This window comes from Piliocolobus tephrosceles, chromosome 1, assembly GCF_002776525.5.
Source record: "Piliocolobus tephrosceles isolate RC106 chromosome 1, ASM277652v3, whole genome shotgun sequence".
Taxonomy (NCBI): Eukaryota; Metazoa; Chordata; class Mammalia; order Primates; family Cercopithecidae; genus Piliocolobus; species Piliocolobus tephrosceles.
Genome location: NC_045434.1, coordinates 140,249,917 through 140,276,066, shown reverse-complemented (window position 1 = coordinate 140,276,066; position 26,150 = coordinate 140,249,917). Strand labels below are relative to the sequence as shown.

The 26,150-nt window shown below is 35.3% G+C and overlaps 1 protein-coding gene and 1 pseudogene across 22 annotated transcripts in view; both read left to right on the top strand.

The window, feature by feature from the left end:
- Window positions 1-26,150, top strand: part of ADGRL2 (adhesion G protein-coupled receptor L2) — a 698,223-nt gene that overhangs the window by 558,767 nt on the left and 113,306 nt on the right. The window lies entirely within an intron of this gene.
- LOC111539182 lies at window positions 5,939-24,390 on the top strand (annotated as a pseudogene).

Sequence of the window (26,150 nt, the reverse complement as noted above, 5' to 3'; positions counted from 1 at the left end):
AAACTTATGCACAGTTAGGTGACTTAGGCAGGGTTAAATGAATAATGAAGTGATGAGATCGATTCATTCCCAGGTATGCCTGACACAGAATTCATGATACTTTCAATTTGCATAATAATGAAAATCCATTTTTATTTTTGGATTTGGGATATTTCTAGATGTATATACTGTGGTATTTGTGGTTTAATCATATATAATTTTAGCAATGCATATATATGTAAAAGGGAAATGACTTTAAAGGTTTATAAATGTATAAGCACTGTTCGCACTTCAGCTAGGTCTACTGCAGACAGCCAATTGAGAAAGTGGAAGATGTTCCATTTAACATATGTTTTTGTCTTTGGTGCCAGACATCTTACTTAACTCTCTATTATAATTACATTGACTAGATATTTTGGCATTGCGTAGACACCTCAGTAGAAAAGCCTTTATCAGCCCACAGATGGTTCTTTTATTGGCAACTTTCACATATCAGCTTCCTCTCTCAAATCAGCATCCATTGACAGCTTCTGTATAGAAAGGATTTTGTTCCTGATCTATAAATATGTAATTGAAAGATTATATTGTGATTTGAATATAACACTTTTTATTTTAAATTTCTTGGTTCTTGGTGTATGACAATATTAAATAAATTATTGGATACATGAAGAAATTTTTAAAAATCCATTTTCCGGCATTTTTGGAGAGAATATCATTGCCTTGTGTATCCCATTAATATAATCATCTTAGAATTTTTATCTTATTTATACAGCAATTAATCTTCTTTATCCTTACTGCTTTCAACTAAATCTTTATTGTTATATTGATATTTTTAGAATGACCCTTGAAAATGTATGGGAATGTATTTTATCTCAAATGTGAAATTAAAATTTATGATTAGTTGCAATTAGGGAAATAGGAAAAGTTAAAAATGACTACATTTGGACCAGCGCTTATGATAAGACTAGAAATCAGAGATGATAAGAGTTAAATATTATATAATCTCTAACACTGAGATATAAGCAGTTAGTTCTGGCCACTGAAACTCAGTATTATTCTTTTGGTGATAATAGCAGTGTTGGTTTAGATTAAGGCTACATACATAAAATTTGAAATTCTATAAATGGCATGTCACAATAAGGAAAGCCAGATCCAATAACACATAGGACATAAAATTAATAACTGAGCCCATAGTACTACTATTCCTTGATTTGATTTATTCATGAAGTCATTTGTTATTTCATTTAGCAAATGCTGTGTTTTGTAGTTTTTACTAAATACAGCTTTTTTGGTAATTGGTGGTGTGAAGAACTGAAACTAAGGACAATGAATATCATTTTACTGTTCCTGTAAAGCTCCTCTTAGGGCAAGAATAAAGGTGATATAAAAGTGTTTAGAACCAAGACAAATAGAGTGTATTTCTTATTCCTATTTTGCTGTCTTCCTAAACATGACACATCCTTACCTCTTTAGATGTTCAGCTTCAACAGACTGCACAGGGTCAGTATTTGACTTGGTGTATCAGAATTGGGGTTGAGTACTTATATCAGGGACCATGAAAATTTAGCACACTGTAAAAATGATAGCAAGTATAAAGGTCCTGGAAAAAAAAATCATTTGCAAAATGTAAACATAAAAGACACCGAAATGTAGACATATTTACCATTTTTTTCCTGGATGTAATAGAAAGTGTGCCATTTGTAATTTAGCGTACTTATTTCCTATTGGCTGTGGTTTATTTTCAGCCTACTATGGAGTTTTTATGTTATGGCATGTTAATATGCCATTTTATGCTCGTATGACAGCTATTTTTATTTATTTTTTCTACATATTGGACAGTGTTGACTGAGTAAATGTAATTTTGATATATACCTCTATGAAATTGTTTAGAATTTAAGTAATCATGTTTGAACATTCACATTATTTGATAACTAGAAAGATTAAGAAGATGCTGCTATTAAAGTTTGAAAATAATGGACAGTTTAAGGTGGTAAAGGAAAATTTTGTCACTGAGTTTTACATTTTAATAATTTGAGCATCAGATTATTTTAAAACATTAACCACTTCAGTTCTGACATGATTTTGTATACATGTATTTATTTGTATGAAAAGAAATAGTGTTGTTTAAATCATTGTGTCAATTCAGTGCTGTTTTATCTCATTGTGTAGTGTATTTTGAGTGTTGAATATTGTAGTTTGTTTTGTTATTCTATATTAGAAATTCTCATATAAGTAAAATGACCATAGAATAAAACTTTTTTTTTTTTTTTCCTTTGAGACAGGGTCTCTCGCTCTGTGGCCCAGGCTGGTGTGCAGTGGCATGATTTCTGCCCACTGCAACCTTCACCTTCTGGGCTCTAGCCGTCCTCCCACCTAAGCCTCCTCAATAGCTGGGACTACATGTGTGCACCACCACGCCCGGCTAATTTTTGTTTTTTTTTGTAGAGACAGGGTCTTGCCATATTTCCCAGGCTAGGCTCAAAATCCTGAGTTCAAGCGATCCACCTACTTTGGCTTCCCAAAGTGCTAGGATTACAGGCATGTGTCACCGTGCTTGGCCCTGAAATAAAATTGTTAATGTTATTTAGTTAATAATCATTTTATGTCATTTAGACTTTAATTTTTTATGAGGCTTTTTGAAATAAAAATATTTTTAAGAACTTGATTAAGTCCTAAGCAAATTCAGACAAAATAGAAAATTGGAAAGAAAATGAAAAATTATTAGAAATCCTTACTTCCAGAAACTGACATTTTCTTGGAACGTTTCACTGTTTTTTTTTTCCATAAAAAACGTGCCAGGCGTGGTGGCTCACACCTGGAATTCCAGCACTTTGGGAGGCCCAGGCGGGCGAATCACAAGGTCAAGAGTTCCAAACCAGCTTGACCAACATAGTGAAACCCCGTCTCTACTAAAAATATAAAATATTAGCTGGGCGTAGTGGCGGGTGCCTGTAATCCCAGCTACTCAGGAGGCTGAGGCAGGAAATCGCTTGAACCTGGGAGGCAGAGGTTGTAGTGAGCCGAGATTGTGCCACTGTACTCCAGCCTGGCAACAGAGTGAGACTTCATCTCAAAAACAAAACAAAACAAAAAAAACACTTGACTGGTATTCCATATTTTAAAGACTAACAGGTAATTCCTTTGAATTATTTTTTTAAAAGACCTTTTATTTTTATTTTATTTATTCACTTCCTATTTTTGTAGAGACAGGGTTTCTCTGTGTTGCCCAAACTTGTTTTGAATTCCTGACTTCTGATGATCCTCCTGCCTTGACCTCCCAAAGTGCTAGAATTAAGTGTGAGCCGCTGCACCTGGCCTCAGGTCTTTTTAAGTATACATTAAAATTTTAAATATGCACTATCGCTAGCAAATTTTATAATTCATGTAATGTATGAGTTCAGTCACTTAGATCTCTGTTAATTGGAAAAATACCCCATAGTAACATGACACAAAAGGTACTTTGGGGAAATGTAATTTCTAGGAATCCAAGATTTGGGATTTTGGATTCTCTGAGTCTACCTTTGTGTCAATTAGTTACTTTCTCTGGTTCAAGCTCCCTTATCTTAAAGATTAAGAAATTATTTTAGAAGGGGGCCAATATTTATGCTGACTTTCAGCCGTGAAATAAAGTTATTCTACTATAGGAGAATATTTGCTTCTAACTTTAAAATTTTCCTTGCCTTTAGTTTTCTTTTTATTCTTTATTGTTTTTCATTTTATCTTATGAAACTACTTTCAGCATGTGATGGGTGGTTGTTCTTAAGTATGCAGTTGTCCAATTGCATAACTTTGGCCTATTTTGATAATTTTTGTTACATGTCCTTATTAATTTAGGATATGTACACATTTCACTGACTTTTTTTTTTTTTTTTTTGAGACAGAGCTTTGTTCTTGTCGCCCAGGCTGGAGTGCAATGGCAGTGATGTTGGCTCACTGCAAGCTCCACCTACTGAGTGGGTTCAAGTGATTCTCCTGCCTCAGCCTCCCAACTAGCTGGGAATACAGGCGCCGGCCACCATGCCTGGTTAATTTTTGTATTTTTAGTAGAGGTGGGATTTCACCATATTGGCCAGGCTGGTTTCAAACTCCTGACCTCAGGTGATCCACCCACCTTGGCCTCCCAGAGTGCTGGGATTACAGGCATGAGCACCGCATCTGGCCTCACTGATATTTTAATTGGTTGGTAAAGTAGCAAAGTATTTCTGTCATTGCTAGTTTTGTAAAGGTTTTAATGATTTCAATAATATTAAGTTAATTTAAGAAATTCATCTAGCTGTTTATAAGAGATGTCAGAATATCATGGCAGGTTCCATTATGTTCCATATGTTTGACTAAAGGTGTTACTGCGCAATGTTATACTAAGAGAAATTTATGTTTTATTGATTCTGTCAGTATCAATTCTAAAATGTCTTTTAACATTTAATGCTGTTCTTTTCAATAAACACATGGGCCACGCACAGTGGCTCACGCCTGTTTTCTCAGCCCTTTGGGAGGCTGAGGCAGGTTGATCACTTGAGGTCAACAGTTTTGAGACCAGCCTGGCCAACATGGTGAAACCCTGTTTTTACTAAAAATACAAAAACTAGCCAGTTGTGGTTGCGCTTGCCTGTTATCCCAGACTCGGGAGGCTGAGGCAGGAGAATTGCTTGAACCTGGGAGCTGGAGGCTGCAGTGAGTTGATATTGCACCACCACACTCCAGCCTGGGCGACAGAGCAAGACTCCATTGCAAAAGAAAAAAAACAAAACAAAAACAAAAAATACATGAATTTGCTTAGTTTAATCCTTGAATATTTTTCATTATGTGTTATTTTGTTATAGAAGAATTTTTATTTTTTTTTCTCAGTTACATCAGTCTTTTTTGTCATGGTAGAATACGGCTGAAGATACTTCATAATAAAAGAAATACTACATTTACTTTGGGATTTTGTTTGCTGAAGTTAAAACAAGCAAAATTTGTAACTTAAGGTTATAGAAAATTAATATGGTAAAATGTCAGATTATAATGTGTACACCTAATATGTTAGTTATTAAGGAATTTAAAAGACAGACTAAGATAGATGAGACATAAAACTTCTTAAGTTTCAAAAATAGATAATTTTAAAGAATCGATTAGATATATTGTTTTTACATTATGGGTAAATTTCCCAGAAAAACCAAAAAACACAGCTGATTCATAATGAGCCAACCACTTTTAGGGGGTAGCTCTTGCCACCCTTTTAATTTGTGGCCTATAAATTTTAGCCCCTATCAACTCTGACAGTTACTAGGTAAGTACTCTTCATTTAGCCAATGACTCTGTATTGATATCTAATATTAAGATAACAAATAGATCTTGATTCAAAGCTAGTCTTACATAGCCTTGTTATATCTTAACAAAAGCAGGTACCATGACTTTGCCACTATATATGAATGAAGGAATGAATGAATGGATTAATGAAAAAATGAATTTCCCAGCAGATGACTATGCCAATAGAACATGAGTGAGCCCATTTTTTTGTTGTTGCTGGATTTGTATTTTATAAACTCTGGGGAAAGAAGAATAATAATTAGTTTTTTGTAGTACTTTTACTCTTTTACCAAGCAAGTTTACTTATCACTTTCGCCTCTACCAGTGTCTCCCATGCAACAAAAAGTGTCTTATACAGAGGAGATAATAACTGTTGGAGGAGTGAATAAGTGAATGATTCCTACCCCATTCATACTATTGTAAACAAGAAAAGCTTTTTCGAAACCAAAATGTGTTTTGAAAAAAAAATTCCCCATAAAACCAAATACGTAAGCATAATACTGGTTTCTACGTACTAAGTCACAAAAAATGAACAAACACTGGAAGGCTGAGAATATGATTTTTGGCATCATATTTATACTTTTTCAAGGGAATATTCTGTATAGACTTTTTAAAGACAAGGGTTTTTAAAAATTTTATGGGAGATCTAACAGTGCAGTGAAGTTAGACGATGCTAGCTGGTGTCAGACATGAATTAGAAACCTGGTTGTTTGGTTCCTATGCTATTGATCTTTGCAGGATTGGTTGCCTTCGCACTTTGGGCCTTGTCATATATGAATTGAGGGTGGGCAACAGACAGCTCAGGTTCATCGTCATTGCTGTCTTGCAAGCTTTTGAGGCACCCAAACCACAACCATTGTTGGAACTTGGTTGCTTGGTTGCTGCATTTCCCTGTTGCCTCCTAAATATTGCATAATATTGCCTAAGGGTCCTCAGGCTTTATGATGGTCCCAGAAAGGATCCTTTTTCAGAAACTGAAAAAACCCTTTAAAATCGTGGTTGGCAATCTCTTTGCTCCACTATCCTACCCCCCTAACTTGAGGACTCTTTGCCCTAAATAAAGTGGCTCCCTCCTGTGATTGTTCTTAAGTTGCTGAGAGTGGGTTGTAGTGAGCTGATGAAAAGATGGCAGATGATGGGAAACCTTAGAATCTTGCTGTTATTTAAATTTGATTTGGTATAAAATGAGATTTAAGTGTTTTAGGGCTAATTAAGGAGTGAACCCAAGAAACTAGGTATCATATTGAGAGCAAGCTACAGAATAAAAGAGCATGTTTTCTCACACTCAAAGATAGTTAATTTGTACGTGTTTAGCTGCAGAAAGAGATTAAAGTCAATACATCTAACCCAAACTTAACTAAATTATGTCACAAGTTTTACAGCACCCTAGACTCCTGTAATTCCTTAGTACCAAGAATTGAATTAATCTGAAGAGCAGTAGATATTTTATTTTTCAACAATTTTAAGTGTTTATTGGAGCAACATTAAAAATAATTACAATTTTCTGATACTAAGTGGTAATCTATTGTGGAGGAAGAGCTAAAAATGCTAGAATTTAATTTTTCTTTACAGACACTAAAATTATGAAAACCACATTAAATTTTTAGCATTTCAGATATTTTAATTTTATACTTTATTATGGATATATTTAGCATAGATATGGGCCAACAATCTTATGATAACAGTCATAAGTGTTCCCAGTAGTAAGTTTCAGTATATTTCAAGGCTTAATTCTGTGTATCCATCAATTATAAGAGACTCGATGTGAGCCTCAGAATTGTGAAGCAAGCTGTTTTTTTGAAATGGGGAATTAAGTGCCAAGTCATGTGTCTGAAGTCAGCATATCAGTTGGCAAATACGTATATATTTAGTGAGGACCTATTTCTGATTTAGAAAAAAAGCGAATATAATTTCTACAACATTGAAACAGTGTCTAGAACAATCCTTTCCCCACACCCAAATAGCTATTATTGACATGTCCAGAATATTGCATCTAAGAATGAATTGACCAATGACATAATAAGGGTAATTTTTTTTAATTAAGTGATTATTGCATTGTTTCTATTTAATTTGATAGCCTCATTTATATCTGTTAATATGAAAGTTTTAATCACCATAAGTATATTTACAATGAAGTTGGAAAATGGGATTTCCCCACCTCCTTGGATTTGATTTTTCTATTTTACTTTATTTCTAAAAGTTATGAAGCTGGGCATGGTGGCTCATACCTGTAATCCTAGCACTTTAGGAGGCTGAGGTGTGGAAGTCAGAAGTTTGAGAAAAGCCTGGCCAACATGGCGAAACCCCATCTCCACTAAACAAACAAGCAAAAAAAATTAGCTGGGCGTGATATTGGGTACCTGTAATCCCAGCTACTTGGGAGACTGAGGCAGGAGAATCCCTTGTGCCCGCAATGCAGAGGTTGCAGTGAGCTGAGATCGCACCACTACACTGTAGCCTGGGCGATAGAACGAGGCTCTGTCTCAAAAACAAACACCCCCAAAAACCATAAAAAACCTTACGGCTTCCAGTATACCACTTTGTAGGTAGCAAATTGTATATGTTGATGTCTCTACCCTTTTTCTCAATTCACTATTTAAACAAACAGCCTTTACTGTTATAGAGACTAAGTTAGCAAAAGTGCCCCATTGTTTTTCAGGTTTCTTGTACATTTCCAAAGCTGTAACTTTAAATTACTTTGTTTTTTCTAAAATTTAACGTAGTTCTAACTGTTGGCAAAGTTAGTTGTGACACTGGCCAACATTTTCTTTATTGAGAGTTGTTGAATGACAGCCATGTCTGAAATCTCCAGTCAGACTCCTACTGATATAAAGATAAATGTGAAATATTAGAACTGGAAGTATTTTAGCAGCTTTCACTACATTGAAGCTATTTCTTGTTACTTTTATTTGGGGATATGGAATGTTCACATAAATTCTACTTTGAAGATGTTTGTTTAAATTTTTAAAAAATACCCTCTTTACTTACCACCACAGATGAGGAGCTGCCTATTCTAGAAAGAAAAATTGTCTCTAATTCTTAATTTATTATATTTTCTCATGTGAGATTAGTAGTTTTCATTACTAGTTTTTAGCCAATGGTACACTTCTCCTGAGAGATACCCAGGGAGTCAAGTGGCCTTTTTTAGTAACCTTTGCTACTTGCCCTGCAGACAAGGAGAACAGAACTCCCGGGGAGACAATTAATCACCCTGCGTCAGAGAGGGATTATATCACAATTGTCCATGAAAACCTGATCATTTTAAGTAGCATTGAAAATTTTGTTGGAAATAGTTTTATTAAAAATGTTCTACATAATTGTGAAATTTAAAGAGAAAACAATTTGTATCTTTTAAGAAAGGTAAAAGCGACAGCAGTTTTGAAGAATGAATTGAGCATTTTCTGTGTGATGAAAACTTGTTGTGCCAACAGTCATAAAATAGGGATCATATTTTCTCCATTAAATAGATTAGAAATAGGGGGCTAAAAATGTTTTGTAACTTACTGCCCAGGATCACATAACTGCTAAGTTAGAGCTGAGACTAAAATCCAACCTTCCTTTCTCAAGTCTGTGGTTTATACTGTTAAGCCTTGATTCTCGTAGCAGAATGGGAAAGAAATAACATTCATGCTCTTTTCTTCTTTCTAAAACATGTTACATTTTTTCTTGCCTCTGGAACTCATTGCTTGGCTTGTCACATCACTGACTTTTTCACATCCTTTAGGTCTTGGTTTTAATTAATGTTAACCCCAGAGAGGCTTTTCATAGCCGTTATATGGAAAGCACCTCCCAATTACATCATCGTATTTATTTTCTTCTTAACATTCTTAGTATCTGTAAATACTTTATTTTTCTATCTCTCCCACTATTAGCTCTATATAAGGACAGGGACCTGTCATTTTCCTTTTTGCTCAAAGTTTTGTTTCATAGAATAGTACTTGGCATGTGTTACAGTAGGTAGCTGTTGGTTCAATGGATGAATACAACTTTTTATATATTCTGGTGTCCTTTTAAGTAATAGAGATTATGTACTATTTCCTCAAGGAATGTTTAAAAGAAATAATTGAAATTTTACCTTCAGTTTTAAATTTGAGTTGTTACTCTGGCAGCAGAAGTTATTTTAAAGAAATAAGTTATATATAAATTTCCCTGAAAATTATTGGAAATTCTTATTGAAATGGTGTTTACTAAGATGACGTTTGTAACTTTGTATCTTGCAAAATGCTAGATAATCTTTCATTATTCATACGGGACTCATTTCTGCAAGCATATCTTAGTGATTCAGTTATTAACTTCATTGTATATCTTACCCCAAAGAAACTAATCTCTGATATTTGGGATGTATGGGGTTTTTTGGGGTGTGTGCATAAAATAGGTACTCTCTGGATCTTGTCCATAACATGCATAGGAATCTTAGGTGACTTTTAACAAACATTAAGCAAGGGTGAGCTCAAAGCACAGAATTTAACGTGGCAAGTAAGTGCTTCATTACTTACTGGAATATGAGTTATCTGTGATTACAAATAAATTGTACAGAGTTAGAAAAATTGCATTATATTTCTAGACACAAGAATTTGAGATCTGTGTTATTTAAAATAGTGGTTACTTTTAAAACTGGGTAGTATAAAAAGTCCTTTCTAATGTTCTTAGTCATCTTACTTGCTTTTGGGTAATAAATTACTTTTATGATTAGTTGTTTGATTACTAAAATCTTAGTGTTTTGAAATGTCTACTTTCCCAAAATTACAGCCAAAAAAGCCTATATATAAAGTGCTTTGCTATACTGTTGAACAACGTAGCATTGTTATTGAACCCCATGGGAAAAGAGGAGTGCTGTTTTGGGTGTCTATAAAAACGAACCAAACTTCTTCCCTGGAGTGTTCTGACTGCTGTTGCTATGTGCTTATGGGCTTACGCCATGTGGCTCTTTTCAGATTTGTTTCAAAAAGTCAGAAGTTAGGAGGCAGCTCTACTGACACATGAGAGAAAAAACAATATTGAAACTGATGAATGAGTTTTATATTTCTGTACTTGAAAGTATTTAAATTACTATGCAAAATAATATCTGATTATCTGTAGATTAATTCTTATCTATAAACATCAGATTTTTAAAAAGATGATTGTGAACTACTTTTGTTTACATGGAATTGCTAATACTGAGTACCTAAATGAAATAAATTTATAAAGGAAAACCAAATACTTCATTGCAAAGTCAAAAACAAGTAATATTCAAAAAATTTTTAATTCATAAGTATTTGTTCTGTATTTGTGTGAATAATCAGGAGTTAACTTATCCACTTATGAAGAACTTAGGTGTTATTTCATTTTCTGTTCTATTTTAGATTATTATCTCTTTCTGTCTTATGATAACTCTACCTTACAGTGTTAGTTGTTCTTAAAAATTTGGAGCTTATAGACTCTTTGAAGAATCTGACAAAAGCCGGGCAGCATTCCCAGATAAATACGTAGGCCAATATAGACACAAATAATTATGTCGTTGTAATCCACTTAATAAAAAATCTCCACTTTGGGCAAGGCTGTGTGTGTGTGGGGGGTGTGTGTGTGTGCACGTGTGCATGTGTGAGATAAAAGTTACTTTTTCCTTTTACATTGAAGAGGTGTTATTGTTAAAATCCGTGCCACTGCTATATGCTAGGCATTTCAATAGGCAGTACTAATACTGTTGAAACAAAACTACTCAGAGTTCTTGCCTCCATGGAACTTATACTTGGTTAAGCGGTTGGGGAAACATGCATTAACTAAATTACAAATAGGGTATGTTCTACAAAGGTGGTTGCTTTGTGCGGTGACTACTTTCATTTTTTTCCGCCTCTTTTTCCATTTATTCCCCATAGCTTAGCAAAATGAACTTTGTGAAATATAAATTAGATCACTTTTCCTATTAAAAACCCTCAGTGGCCTCAGTAGGCACACCACTCTAAGCGATTTGGCCCTGGATCCTCTCTCCAACTTGCTATGGAGCTACCATTCGGTAGGCTCTCCTGGCTTCACCCATACTGGTCTTATTTTAGTTCCTTTAAATGTTTCAGTATCTTTATACATCTTTGCCTAGGATCGTTGTCTCCTTCTCTTCTTATGATAGCTTCTTTTTTAGAACAATATTTAATTTTTCCTATTTCAGAGAAGCTCCTTCCCAATTAAAATACCCTTCTCCCCTACAGCATTCATACCTATAAAACTCTGTTAACTTTGCTTCTTCATTAGAACTTACTACAAATGTGAACCTGTTTATCTGTTTTACATCTTTTCTGGGGGGAAAGGTCCCTATTATTTGCACTAGAATGTTGGCTCTCTCTGGGCAGGAATACTGTTTTTGTTTTACTCAGCCACTCGCAGGTAGGATACTGTCCGTATTCAGTAACTAAAGATGCATTGGAATGTGTAATGTGGATATTCATACCGCATGTAAAGTATTTGCAGGAGATTTGAAAGGATGTTGTGAGAGCAGTAGAATAATTATTGATCAATATGTGGATTATCTTGCTACAGTAGAGATAGTGTAAAAAAAAAAAATAGTTTAGAGAGATGCTTGAAACATTGAAATCAGCCAGACTTGGAGATGGGAGAAGTGATGTCAAGGATTACTTACTCTTGGGTTTCTGGCTTGTGCAACCTGGATGAATGTTGGTATTGTTGATTGAGATAGAAGAGGACCACATTATTGTTAAGGTATAGTTATAAATCACTTGGGTCCTTTTCCAGGTCTTTTTTTTTTTCTTTCCTTTTTACCTTCAAAGTTTCTTTTTAACTATTTTCAAAGACTATTGAGAATAAAACAAATTAGACCTATTACCTGATCAAAGTTCTGATTTTAAAAAACACGCTTAAAAAAAAGAGACTGGAAGGCCCTTACTATGTTACTTTAAACTATAGTATAAAGATACACAGATCAGTTTATTTTCTTAATGGAGGCTGTAATCTTGCTGTTCCTTCCTTCAAGAAATCCACTTAATATTGGCCACCTGTTAGTATTAGATCACCATGTGTAATGACTTCCAGCCATTGTAAACATAACTAAGTAGACACATAAAAACATCGTAATAGGAAAGTACTAATATATGTGTATAGTTTGAATGCTTTAGTCTCTTCACAGTTTATAAATAATTCCAGTTTCTCCCTTTTCTGAAAATGAAGGGTGAATGTTAGTCACACTGATCGTCAAAACTGTTGATTAAATATATGTAAAAAATAAAATATAATTTGTGACTTAAAATTGAGTAATATACATTGTATATTCAGATGCATACTTTAGGTAGAAATGTTAAGATTTTTAAATTTAAATTTTTTAGATTTAAGTTGAGTTCAATGAGGTCAAGTGTAATTTTGAATTCCTTTGTATTTACTTAAGTATTCAGATCTCTTTATGAGAACTTGTTAGCTATTTGATCTACATTGTAAAATATATTTAATGGCTGTGCATCTTAAACAGTAGCGCTATATATCATGTCAAAATTTAAAAAGTAGGAAATGCACATTTTCCTTACAAAACAACCAAAAAAATAACACTCATGAGATTTGTGTGGAATTAAAGACTTAGCTTGTTACAACCAATTATTCAGATTAAGTTTGTACATATTAGTGTATGTATCTGCAGACAGAACTTATACATTTTCATGAGAGTTTTTACAAAAGGAGAATAAAGTGTCATTATTTTATTATAATTTTTTTTTGGTAATCTAACTTTTGTTGAAATAGATGATTTGCAAACAAAACAAAACATCTTTTATTTGCTCCTAATTACATAAACTGAAATACCTGATTCCCTAAATTTTATTTCACACATCTACAGTCAGTCCAGACACCAGGAATGACCAGTGATCCTCCTCCATTCATGCGTTTAAATGTACTAAAATCAAAACTAAATATTCCTGTTTATTCTTTCTTGAAGCATTTTGATATATGGGAACAGAATATGAAACTTAATAAGGTCACACCTCAAATTGCAAGGATCAGTTTTAAAATAAAACCAGCGTAGATATGGAAACTTTTATCTTATTCAGTTTCACATCAAAACTTCACATTTTGAGTTATACCCATAATGATAATCTAATTTTGACATAGTTGAAAATGATGGGCGTAGGAAGTTGTTTTCAAAATACAGGAATATAAACTACATTGTGAGTTGCCAGAACTTACAATGAAATTATTTTTTGCAGACAAAAAGTATTATGAAACAGTCAAGCTTTTGTTTTTTATTGGCATTAATACTGTTGAAATAAAAGTGAATTTTACCTGTATTTTATTCATATATGTGTTAGCATAGTTAAAACAACCAAAAACATATTTATTTTTTGTGGTTCTCCATTTTTCTGCTCATGAAAATTTTAGTGTTTATAGTGGTTGGTGTTATTTGTATAAAACTACTTTTTGAAAACTTTGTACTCTTTACCTAAAGCATTAGTAGATGTTAATCTTTCCCCCTTTTTTTGAAGACAGTGTTGTTTTCTTATTATATTAGACTTTAAGTTCTAGGGTACATGTGCACAAGGTGCAGGTTTGTTACATATGTATACATGTGCCATGTTGGTGTGCTGCACCCGTTAACTCGTCATTTACATTAGGTGTATCTCCTGATAATGCTATTAGGTATCCCTAATAGGATAATGCTATCCCTCCCCCCTGTCCCCACCCCATGACAGGCCCTGGTGTGCGCCCTTGTGTGATGTTCCCCATCCTGTGTCCAAGTGTTCTCACTGTTCAATTCCTACCTATGAATGAGAATATGCAGTGTTTGGTTTTCTGTCCTTGCGACAGTTTGCTCAGAATGATGGTTTCCAGCTACATCCATGTCCCTGCAAAGGACATGACTCATCCTTTTTTATGGCTGCATAGTATTCCATGGTGTATATGTGCCGTATTTTCTTAATCCAGTCTATCATTGATGGACATTTGGATTGGTTCCAAGTCTTTGCTGTCGTGAATGGTGCTGCAATAAGCATACGTGTACATGTGTCTTTATAGCAGCATGATTTATAATCCTTTGGGTATATACTCGGTAATGGGATTGCTGGGTCAAATGGTATTATTTCTAGTTCTAGATTCTTGAGGAATTGCCACACTGTCTTCCACAACGGTTGAACTAGTTTACAGTCCCACCAACAGTGTAAAAGTGTTCCTGTTTCTCCACATCCTCTCCAGTTCCTGTTGTTTCCTGACTTTATAATGATCACCATTCTAACTGGTATGAAATGGTATCTCATTGTGGTTTTGATTTGCATTTCTGTGATGACCAGTGATGATGAGCATTGTTTCATGTGTCTGTTGGCTGCATAAATGTCTTCTTTTGAGAAGTGTCATATATCCTTCACCCACTTTTTCATGGGGTTGATTTTTTCTTGTAAATTTGTTTAAGTTCTTTGTAGATTGTGGATATTAGCCCTTTGTCAGATGGGTAGATTGCAAAAATTTTCTCCCATTCTGTAGGTTGCTTGTTCACTCTGATGGTAGTTTCCTTTGCAGTGCAGAAGCTCTTTAGTTTAATTAGATCGCATTTGTCAATTTTGGCTTTTGTTGCTATTGCTTTTGGTGTTTTAGACATGAAGTCCTTGCCCATGCCTATGTCCTGAATGATATTGCCTAGGTTTTCTTCTAGGGTTTTTATGGTTTTAGGTCTGACATTTAAGTCTTTAATCCATCTTGAATTAAATTTTTGTATAAGATGTAAGGAAAGGATCCATTTTCAGCTTTCTACATATGGCTAGCCAGTTTTCCCAGCACTATTTATTAAATAGGGAATCGTTTCCCCATTTCTTGTGTTTGTTAGGTTTGTCAAAGATCAGTTGCTTGTAGATGTGTGGTATTATTTCTGAGGGCTCTGTTCTGTTCCATTGGTCTATATCTCTGTTTTGGTACCAGTACCATGCCGTTTTGGTTACTGTAGCCTTGCAGTATAGTTTGAAGTCAGGTAGCATGATGCTTCCAGCTTTGTTCTTTTGGCTTCAGATTGAAGACAGTGTTTTTATTGTCTAGTCAAATGGTAAACATAAGTGACTACATTATTGCTGGAAGATGAAAAATAAAATATACTTTTCAGTTCACATATTTCAATAGGTCTTACCTCATTTCTCATTGATTTTAAGTATTAATTTGTCACTAGACAAATCTCTCTGATAATCAGAGAGATTAATCAAGTGTTGGTGCTGATTGGACTTTCGTGTTTCAGTTTGGCTGTTGTAATACTCACATGTCAGACTAAGTAGAAGGAGGCTTATGCCCTTGGAAATTATTTTAATTATTTTATATCATTATTTCTAAAAAGTCATTTCCAAGAGAGGACACTTAGCTATACATATCTACATAGATATTTTTCTGGATTTTTAAGGACTAGTACATAAACAGTATAGTCATGATTTTCCTATTGTGATAGTGTTAATGTCTTTTAGTGTTCATCAGTATGAAGGAAAGCTAAAAGGTTTGTCTTGTGCAAAAATAAGTAAAGTTAAATATGAATATCAGAAACACAATTTCTTACTGGCTTCTTTTCAGCTATATCAGCTTAAATAATATTTAACTCTGAAGAACATGGATTAAAATGAACAAATTTATAGTATGAAATCAGTATATAGAATGTAGATTAAAATGAAAATGAAGTTAAAGCTCACGTTTGTTTTTAATTCAGGCTCTTGACATGTAAAGTCATTTTAAGCCACCTACCTAGTTCCAAAATGGTATTGACCACCTGCTGTTAACATGCTGTAAGGAAAATGGAGAGATGTAAATGAGTTTTGGTAATTTCTCTGCTTTGAATATAAATGAAACTGAAAATCTTCTGTCCTATACTCTTAATAGTGAACTACTAGAGTGTTTAAATCTTTGTGTGGAAGTGAAGGCTGTCATAAAGGATTATTATTAGCCTCTTTATTTTTTTACTATGTGAATACTTGTTAGCACTGGATAATTTGAATACAGCTTAGTTATAATACTTATTTCTTTATGTCTATAAATTTGGTACTTTGTAAATGTGTTTTGACAGTAAAGAGGTAATTCTTACTGAAATGTAAAAAACCCATTTTACTTGAACATTATAAATGGTAGATCAGAATGTATGGCTAAGAATTACAGAAAATGGAGTAGCCCTTACAAGGTATATAACATCAACCCAGCTACGGTAATCAGAACAGTTTTAGAATTGAAATTCCTTCCACATGAGATAAGAACTGGTAAAATTTGCTGATCATGTTAGATGGCGGGAGGCTGGAAATTATTTAAAAACTTGAATAGTATATTCTATGAATATTATAATAATCTTTGAATAGAAAATGAGGTCAGTTAAGGTGTAATCAATTGATTCTTAGTGCCACCCCTCATATGGAAATATCTAATTCTTACCAACAAACACATCCAAAGTGCCAAAGTTGCTGAAAAGAATTTGTTTTATTTTAGTTAAGCATTAATAAAATATTGAAATTTACTATTGATTCATATTCCTTCTGATGGTTGCATATCAAAATGAAAAATGTACAAAGCTCTCTAATTATATATGTAGGTAAAAAAGATGGAGTAGTGATAAATATTTGTCAATAACTATTTAACCCCAGATTTCTATGTCATGTTTAGGGAGTTTTATCCTAAAAATGTATAAAAAGTTTCTTAGATCTTTTCCCACTCATAAACTTTCAAAATCACAAAATCTTGATTTGTTTTCATTGGGTAGCTCCTGCAACATTCCTTCTTTGCATTCTTCCATGGCATTGAAAACTTGCCATTTCAGTCTTCATGGCTCCCTTTGGAAACAACTTAATTGTATGAAACTGTCATAAAGTAGCTTTAAGCCCTTCCGAAGATCACAGGTCAAGCTGAAAATTAAAGAGGACCCTTGCTTTATAGTGTCAGTTGTACCTTTTGGAACCTTGGCGGAATATTGATTAAACATTTTACCTGTAAGTTTCAGATTGATTTATATATTGTGTAAAATTTATCAAAAGTAACAGTCAACATCGGATGGAATTATGAAGTTGATGGAATTATGAAGGTACCTAGAGGTACCTGTCTCTTTTCCTCTTAATGAAATTAGTCATAAAGTAAATTTTTAGTTAAAGTTAAAACCAAGATAAAGCTGAAACTGTATCCTTGAGTTTTTCTGAAATGTTTCTCTACTTGCTTTTTTTCTGAATCCATCCTTCCTTCCTTCCTTTCTTCTTTCTTTCTTTCTTTTTCTTTTCTTTTCTTTTTTCTTTTCTTTTCTTTTCTTTTCTTTTCTTTTCTCTCCCTTCCTTCCTCCCTTCCTTCCTTCCTTCCTTCCTTCCTTCCTTCCTTCCTTCCTTCCTTCCTTCCTTCCTTCCTTTCCTTCTGTCTCTCTCCTTCTCTTTTCCCTTCCTTCCTTCCTTCCTTCCTTCCTTCCTTCCTTCCTTTCTCTCTCTCTCTCTCTCTTTCTTTCTTTCTTTCTCTCTCTCTCCTTTTCTTTCTTTCTCTCTTTCTTTCTTTTTCTTTTTCTTCTTTCTGTCTTGTTTTGCCCCCTCCCCTCCCTTCCCCTCCTCTCCTCTCCCCTCCTCTGCCTTTCTTTTCTTCTTCTTCTTTTTTTTTTTTATTTTTCGAGATGGAGTCTTGCTCTGTAGCTAGAGTACAGTGGCGCCATCTCAGGTGACTGCAACCTCCGCCTCCTGGGTTCAAGCAATTCTGCTTCAGCCTCTCTAGTAGCTGTGATTACAGGCACACACCACCATGCCCAGCTAATTTTTGCATTTTTAGTAGAGACAGGGTCTCACCACGTTGGTCAGGCTGGTCTCAAACTCTTGGCCTTAGGTGATTCACCCGCCTCAGCCTCCCAATGTGCTGGGATTACGGGTGTGAGCTACTGTACCTGACCTTCTTTTTTAAGTTTTAATTTGCTTGTGCTGCCAGAGGAAAAATGGCTGGGTTGCCTGTGTCTTAAACTCTTATGTCTATAGGCTGCACACTCTTTCTCCCCAAAATCCCTGCAGCAAGTGACCTTGTCAAACAAAAGTGTGGAATAATGGGAGGCAGCCCAGTGATGCTGGGTCATTTTTAAGTAGTTGTTTGCTACTGTCAGAACAAAGGCAAATCAGAGTTGCATTAAAGGGATATGACAGAGTGAACAACTGCCGGCCCGCTTCCCTAATAATACTTGTCTTATAGTGTTGGGGTGAAAACTGAGTGGCTGGAGTAGTTATTCATATGAGTTTGGGATGAAAAATGTATAGGAAAATAAAGATCTATTTCTGTCATTTAACAAAATATAGAATTTCAGAATTTAGGAAGCAAAATTTGATTAAAACAGCTTTCTAATGCTTTTCAGTGACAGAAACATTATGAGTATGTTATGTTCTATTAGATTGTTAATAGCGTTGTTCATTGTTATATAGGATTTTTAACTGTGATATGTTTGAATCTATTTATATTGTACCATGTTGTGACCAGATTCTTGATGTACTTGGATAAATTTGGAACAACAGTTAAATCTTACTCTTTAAAATACTAATTAAGTGTAGCACTCTTCTTACATGTCCATAATGGAAAAACACTTGCCTTTTATTTGTAGCTTGATATGTAGTCTGTCCTTTTGTTACTGTTTTTAGAGGGGGTTTAGGGTTTGTGTGTGACTTAGGTGCTGCTGTGAAGTGGAAAGCATCACCTGTATCTGGCATTTGCATTTTTGTAATCATTGCTTTCAAAATGTTCCAGAGAGGTACATTTTCCTCCACCCCGTCTCTCTAATGCACAGTTAATAGTATGTCCTTCACTTGAACTTTTTCCCTTATAAATCAATTATGCATTTGCTATAGTAGTTCAACTTTTTAAAGTGCATAAGGATAATACTGTATAAAAAGTGCTTGTAAAACAAATCTATTTCTAAGAGTCTAGACCTTGAGAATTATCATGTTTTGGTTTTTCAGTAAATGGTTAAGGTATTGTAAAAAGTTGGACATTTTACCAAAGTTACTATACTTGAGCTAATTTTTAGAATATTTTTTAAAGAGTTATCAGTGCTTTATATTTCATATAAGACTTTATATGAAATAAATACATTAAAAATGTAGAGTTTTTGATGCTTGGTCAAAAGTGGAATTAAGATTGGTTTTATTATATGCTTTGAATATGTTTCTGAAATATTTTTTGAAGAGGATACTTGTAAGTTAAATACCTTTTATAATTTATTTTAATCATAATTTTATATATACTCTGTCATGAAATAATACTTAAGAATCCCAATATTTGTTTTTATGGTATATTTACATTGTAATCTGTAGTACTTTAATTTCATATAAACCTCTTAATAATACTAGACAATATGTGACCTTTTACACTCATTCTGTGTGCTATAAAATTACTGTTTCCTCTGATTCTATTAAATCCTTTCAAAGCACTAGAGAACTCCCTGATTTGTACTTAACAGAGCTTTTCATGTATTAACAAGTAGAGTTACCTGGCTATCAATAAGTACTTGTTTAACTACAGTGACTAAGTTAAAGACTTGTAGAAGTTAGAAAGGACTTTCTGAAGCTAATAATCCAACACCCTAATTTGTGACTCGAAGGATCAGATGCAGAGTAGTTCAAGACTTGATGTTTTTGTTCAGGGTAATGTAGTAATTTAGTGACAGAATCCAGGTAACTCAAATCGTCAGACTAGAGAAAAATTATTACGATTTCTTGACATTTATTGTTATTCCCTACCTTTAGCTTTTACACAGCTAAATCTACTAGTGAAAGTTCAGCTTCAAAAACTTTTAGCCATAGTTTCCAAGCTGTGGACTGTGGCTGAGGTTTATCAACAACCTCGGTTTTCTAATGTAGTGGAATTCAAAGTAGATTAGATTCCTTCCCCGAGCCAGGATTCTCTGAGTGCTCTTCTTAACCACTCCTGCCCAACCCCTCATTCTACAATATTGAGCCTTAACTCCTATTCCTGTCTCCCTGGCCATCCTTTTTAGTAGTTTTGTATTGAAGTGTCCATGAATTAACAGCATTTTGTTTTAATAGAGATTCTCACTTCAAGGTGGCATATATTTCTCAGGATTGACTTTCCCACTTAAGAATATTTGCCTTCGCCTCTGTGCATTAAAATTTATTGCTGCGATTGACATGACTAAGGTGGCGTAACATAGTGCTGTGAGCATAATCTAGAGCTAGTCTGAATAAGTTTGAATCACAGCTCTTCTATTCGTAACCTTGGGCCACTTACCCTCTCTTGCTTTGTTTTACATATCTTTAAAATGAGGATTAAAATATTACTATTAGGATTAAAGAAATTATAATATTATTCATAAAGTACTGAGAATCTTGCCTGATATGTATAGTAAGATGCTACATCAGTGTTAAGTCATGGAAGGAGCCAGTAAAATTGTTTCAGTATTTTAATGTGTGTGTACTTGGGGTTCTGGAGATACTCCAAGAACAACACACATTCCTAGTTTGACCTGAATGAACCAGGAATATTTAATTATGTAGCGTGTATCACATTTATTTTTAGAGCCACATTTTACTGAAATTAAACCTAGGAACAATACATGGCTTTTTTTTTTTTTTGGTTGTTTGCTTTAAAAACCTTGCTTTGTTAAAAAATAAAAATAAAAGCTCTTGGTATTTTTGGGAAGGCAAGTTAGAGATAGACCTTAAAAGAAACCTAGCTACTGCCATTTATAGGTAGTTATATGGATACCTTACCTTTAGAAGTTATTGAGTGTGACTTATCTGCTTAATAGCAATTAAATCCGTTTAAAATGTTTACCAGGTGTTAATCATAAGTCAGGGTTGACATAGCCAGTTTAATCTTATTTGAAAGAAAAATCTCTAAATTCATGTTTACAGATTTTTTTAAAAACTGGCTACGAATGTTTATTATAAAAATCCATAATTTTCCATTTGTTTGCTATACTAGAATACTATGCAGTTGTAATGAATAAGCATTTATAGTTTCTGCTCCTAAAAATTGGACTACAGTTTCGTGAGTTTACTCTCATCTGTTAAGCTTTCCAAGAGATTCAGGGAAGCCATAGCTTTCCAAGTATGCAAATCTTTTATGTTCAAAGCACTTCCCTCAGGCACAAGAAGAATATTTCAGTGACATGCTTTGCTCTTTTCCTTTAACATATCTAACATGAAGGAGTTTCTCATTAGGTACACAGCTTATGTACTTACTGTAGGATCCACATTTATACATACAGAGAAATTACCCATAATTAAGATCAGATTATCTATGTATTAATTAATTTGACATTCCTGTAATAATTTATTGGTAAATAAATATCTCAACTCATTGAATGTGGATGGCATATATTTTTGGAAAATGTTTCAAAATACATGAAAAAAATAGCAACATGAGAAATTTAAGTGACTGTGTTTACATTTTTGAAATCACATGTTTGGAAGATATTTATGATGGGGAAAGCCTATCTATGTTTAAATAGATGTTGAAGAAATTATATGAGAAGAATTGATAGAAAGTTTTATTTTTAATTGTTTGCTTTGTAATGTATTTCTTGGATGAGTGTAAAAAGTAGATTTCAGAAGATTTATTTATACTAGCAATGCATGTTTTAAAATTATGCTGTTGTTTGAGTTGTAAATAATTAATGAAAAAGGCATTTTACGTGGCATTGAATCAATCTGTTAGTTTCAGTTGTTCACCCTGGATTTCTTTCATTTAGTCATCTTCTTCTTACTGCAAAGGAGGACATTTATTCATTACTTTGCCTATATAATACTAACATACTAGCAGATGGTCACTTTCCAACTGGTTTGTCTTCAGAAAAGAAATTAAAATATTATAGTGCCAGAGAGAGAGATTGTAATGCGTCCCTGCCAATTAACAGGTCATTCTTTTCAACTATTTTATAACTGCAAAATAGCTCAATGTCACATAAAAGGCTAAAAGCTAGAGCAAATGGTGTCATGGGAAATATGAAATAAACACAGTGTAATGATTTATAGTCTTTTCTTGAACACACTAGGAATATTTCTTTTCTAAAAAGACACAAATTATATGCTACGGTAGTATTTTGGTTGTACTGGATTCTACCTTAATTAGTTCATATCAAAATATGGCATTTGTTTGAAAACGTGTACACATTCTGAAAGAAGATACTTCCCCCAAAATATTTAAAAATACCTTGAATATATTTTTAAACGAATATGTTAGCCTAGCAAACAATGAAATGAAAACCACATATGAAAATAATGTATCTTCTTCCTGCCCTTTAATGAATGATCTGTAACTCTGATAAAAAGATTAGTTTAGAGATTATTGAATTATTTTAATTCTAGGACGAGACTGAAAGTAGCATTGTACATTTAGAAATGCAGCATATAAATGAGTAGAATTGGAGCCCTACATGATTGGGAAATAAGCTGGAGAAACTGAAGTATGCTTAAAACATAGAGTAATTAGTGAGCAAGCTCAGGAAAAAAAAAAAATCTAAGAATACTTAGAAGTAGTGTTTGAAGAACTAGAATCATCACAGTTTAAATTATTTGTTTTGACCTTTCTCTGCCACTGAATTGCTGTGTATCTTTGGGCAGCCACTTAGATCATTTCCCCAACTAGAACATTAGCAAGTTGGCTTAGACAGCTCTTAAGTCCTTTTTTTGAAGTGTTATAGCTATTTGGTTGGTGATAAATTAAAAAAAAAGAAAAATGCATTTGCCTAAGTGAGCCAGGTAGATTTATAATGAGAAAGAAGGAAGTTCTTATAATGAGTATTCTTTATAATATTATTTATTCTTCTGAAAAAATCAAGTGATAGTAGAAACCAAAATATAAAATATCTGAATTCGATTTGCATTCCTCCTAATTACTAGCACTGTGAAGAAAAACAGGTCGTTTAGGTCATCGTTGTGAGCCTGCTATCAGCGGTCAGTGCGGGCGCAGCCGGAGACTGTGGGGCCTGCAGTTGCCGCCCCCTCAGGAGCCACTGTGTTGGTGATACCCCCCAGGACTGAGCGAGGAAGAGGAGGCTCTGCAGAAGAAATTCAACAAACTTGAGAAAAAGAAAAAGGCATTGCTGACTCTGAAGAAGCAAAGTAGCAGTAGCACAACCAGCCAAGGTGGTGTCAAACGCTCACTATCAGAGCAGGCTGTCGTGGACACAGCCACAGCAACAGAGCAGGCAAAGCAGCTGGTGAAGTCAGGAGCCATCAGTGCCATCAAGGCTGTGACCGAGAACTCAGGCTTCAAGCGTTCTGGAGCTCTTGAGGGGAAGTTAAAGGACCCCGAGAAGGGACCAGTCCCCACTTTCCAGCCGTTCCAGAGGAGCATATCTGCTGATGATGACCTGCAAGTCATCCAGACGTCCCTAGAGGAAATCTCTGTATGAGAGCTTTGTGTCTTCTAGTGATCGACTTGGAGAACTAGGGCCAGATGGAGAAGAGGCAGAGGGCCCAGGGGCTGGTGATGGTCCCCTCTAAGCTTTGACTGGGGCTGTGAAGAACGCAGTGGTGGCCACTCCTCAGCCTCCCCTCCCCGAAGCCGCAACCATGAGAGGAACCGGGACAGAGACCGATATCGGGTGCGGGATCGAGACAGAGACCGAGGGCGGGACAGGGATCGGGATCGAGACCGGGAACGGGACAGGGATCGGGATTGAGATCGAGACCGAGACCGGGAACGGGACAGGGATCAGGATCCGGAGCGGGATTGAGACCGAGACCGAGAGGGTCCTTTCCGCAGGTCGGACTCATTCCTTCAACGGCGAGCCCCTAGGAAAGGGAATACTCTGTATGTATACGGAGAAGACCTGACGCCTACTCTTCTCCGTGAGTCCTTCTCTCCTTTTGGAAACATCATTGACCTCTCCATGGACCCACCCAGAAACTCTGCCTTCGTCACCTATGAAAAGATGGAGTCAGCAGATCAGGCGGTTGCTGAGCTCAACGGGACCCATGTGGAGTCTGTACAGCTCAAGTCAACATAGCCCGGAGACAGCCCATGCTGGATGCCGCTACTGGCAAGTATGTCTGGGGCTCGCTTGCTGTCCAGAACAGCCCTAAGGGTTGCCACTGGGACAAGAGGACCCAGATTGTCTAGAGTGATGACGTCTACAAGGAAAACCTTGTGGATGGCTTCTAGGGAACAAAGCTGGATTCCTTGTGCCTCATGTGCCCCAATGCTGGTCTCAGTAAAATACTGAGGTGGAAGCTTAAAAAACAAAAACAAAAAAACAGGTCGTTTAAATATGTTGTATGGGCTTGGCGCGGTAACTCACACCTGTAATCCTAGCACTTTGGGAGGCCAAGGCGGGCCAGTAACTTGAGGCCAGGAGTCCTGAGGGCCAGGAGTTTGAGACCAGCCTGGCCAATGTGGTGAAACCGTGTCTCTATTAAAATTACAAAGATTAGCCGGGCGTGGTGGCACGCAACTGTAATCCCTGCTACTTACGTGGCTGAGGCACGAGAATCACTTGAATCCAGGAGGCAGAGGTTGCAGTGAGCCAAGATCTTGTCACTGCGCTCCAATCTGGGCGACAAAGTGAGACATGATAGATAGATAGATAGATAGATAGGATTTTGGATCCTCAATAAGTAAGTTGTATTTTGGATCCTCATCTGAACAACGGAAATTATAATTCTTCTGGTTATCTCACTGTGTCTAAAGCGATGTACTGCTGTGTTGCCTTTTTCAAAGAGTGATCATTTGAATATTCTTATAGGAGCCCTTACTGGAATGCTTTCTAGCGTATTATTTGCCTCAGATACTCCATCTGTTTTTGGAGTTATTTCTCAAATAGTTGGACATTTTTTCTCTTCTTAAGGGTGAAATATGTGAGACAGCCTTTTCTAATTTGTACAGAGATGAAAAATTAAGTCCGCCTTAAGTTCTTTCTTAACTGAGAGTCTTTCCCTATCTGCCTAGGCATTTGGCTGTCCCCGCCTCTATCAGTATCTTTTTGTCCTTCCCTCTCAAATCCCTACTTTAACCAGCGAAGTGGAATATTTGTCTTAAACATTGTGGTGGTATTACTCATCCCACCCCATTTCTTCCTGTATTTGTTTGAAATGCCAGTATACTCATACTGCATAATATAGGATAAACAGGTTTGTATGCAGAAGTGTGAAATTATATATTGTTATGAATGGTAGGGGAATTGGTGGATCTGGGACTCAAAATGATTGCTAGAACTTTTTGTATATATATTTTTGGTAAGGCATTAATTCACTGAGTACTTCAAATATTAATCCCATGTTCACATTTGAAATCGTTTAATCAAAATGCTTTTATTTCCAAGTTGTTACAAATAGTACTGAAAAAAGAAAGAAACCTGCCCTTGTGATTGTTCTTGCTCATGGTTATCTTCTCTGTTCTTTCTGCATATCCTACCAGGGTAAGCTGAGATCTGCCTTCCTTCATAATATATTTTACAGCTCCAGTTCTCATTAGTCTTGCTTTACTCTCAGTCCTACACCACTTACAGTCTGCACCACATAATTGAATATTTATTTATATATCCTTCCTTGTATGGATTGGTGATGTTTCCATCTGTTTCTTTGCTTCCCCCGTAGACCTCAGAGTATACAAGGTGAAGACAATATTTTGTTTAATCTTTCCCCAAATCTTCTAAAAATGTTAGAGCACCTAAGTGGTGCTCAGTGAATACTGGATTAATTTGTTTTTTCCTTTTCTCCATTTCCTTTCACTGAGTGTGAAACTTGCTAGAAACCACATGCCATCCCCCCTTTTTTCCTGAGTGTATCTTTTGTTATTTTTTTTTTTTTTTTGAGACAGAGTCTCACTCTGTTGCCCAGGCTAGAGTGCAGTGGCACGATCTCCACTCACTGCAAGCTCTGCCTCCTGGGTTCACGCCATTCTCCTGCCTCAGCCTCCCGTGTAGCTGGGACTACAGGCACCCACCACCACGCCTGGCTAATTTTTGTATTTTTAGTAGAGATAGGGTTTCACCGTGTTAGCCA